A 347-nucleotide genomic window follows, 5' to 3' on the forward strand; every position below is an offset into this window, starting at 1 on the left:
CGATTGTTTGCGTGGATTAAAAGAATAAGTTTTTTTATCACAAACCTGTACTTTTTTTTATACTATTTAAGGCATAATAAGACTACCCACATACAACATTTTTGAAATATTTTATGTTGTCAATTATCATGATATATAGTATTTTTACGATAGATTCACTTCAAGAATCAGTGGAATTTTTTGTATTTTTTTTTCAAAACATATTTTATGTTGTCAATTATCATGATATATAGTATTTTTACGATAGATTCACTTCAAGAATCAGTGGAATTTTTTGTATTTTTTTTTCAAAACATATTTTATGTTGTCAATTATCATGATTTATAGTATTTTTACGCAATTTTTAA

This window comes from Solanum tuberosum, unplaced genomic scaffold (genome assembly GCF_000226075.1).
Source record: "Solanum tuberosum cultivar DM 1-3 516 R44 unplaced genomic scaffold, SolTub_3.0 scf00098, whole genome shotgun sequence".
NCBI lineage: Eukaryota > Viridiplantae > Streptophyta > Magnoliopsida > Solanales > Solanaceae > Solanum > Solanum tuberosum.